Raw genomic sequence first — 583 nt, forward strand, 5'->3', positions numbered from 1 at the left:
AAAAAAAAATGAATATTCTCTTTCCATATATATTCACAGAAATGGTTACAGCATTCTCGCCGTATACTTCACAAATTTTTTTTTCTTTTTTGCGGCATTTAAATAGTATAAGCTGAAATGTCACACCTCTCTCCCTTTGAGACGATCTGGTGAATGCTATCGATAAATAGAGGTCAACACCTTCCCATGGGAAAAACCGCGGAAAATTTTCAAATATATGCTAATGCATATTGGGAGAGTACGGAGTAATTAAAAGAATCTGCCAACCAGGCGAACAAAGTGTCACATTAATTGGCTTGGCAATATGTGATGGGACATTATCATGTCTTCTTGCTTATAATGCAGCTGATCTGTTGTCCGGTCAGTGAATAGTCCTCCATCGAGGCCGAATGGACGAAACTTTTCTTCGAGCTCTTCTCCTATGTTATAGCTTAGATTATCGATCAGCTCGTAGTCGTATTGAAGTGCGAATCCATTCGCGTGTACCGATATTTGTTGACGCCTTAACCTGTTGTACAATTTCAAAATTTGCTGTGATGGTCTCGTTCGTTTTCTTTGATTCACCGGCATCTTTATAAAAAAA

This window comes from Glossina fuscipes, unplaced genomic scaffold (genome assembly GCF_014805625.2).
Source record: "Glossina fuscipes isolate IAEA_lab_2018 unplaced genomic scaffold, Yale_Gfus_2 42, whole genome shotgun sequence".
In the NCBI taxonomy this organism is placed as follows: domain Eukaryota; kingdom Metazoa; phylum Arthropoda; class Insecta; order Diptera; family Glossinidae; genus Glossina; species Glossina fuscipes.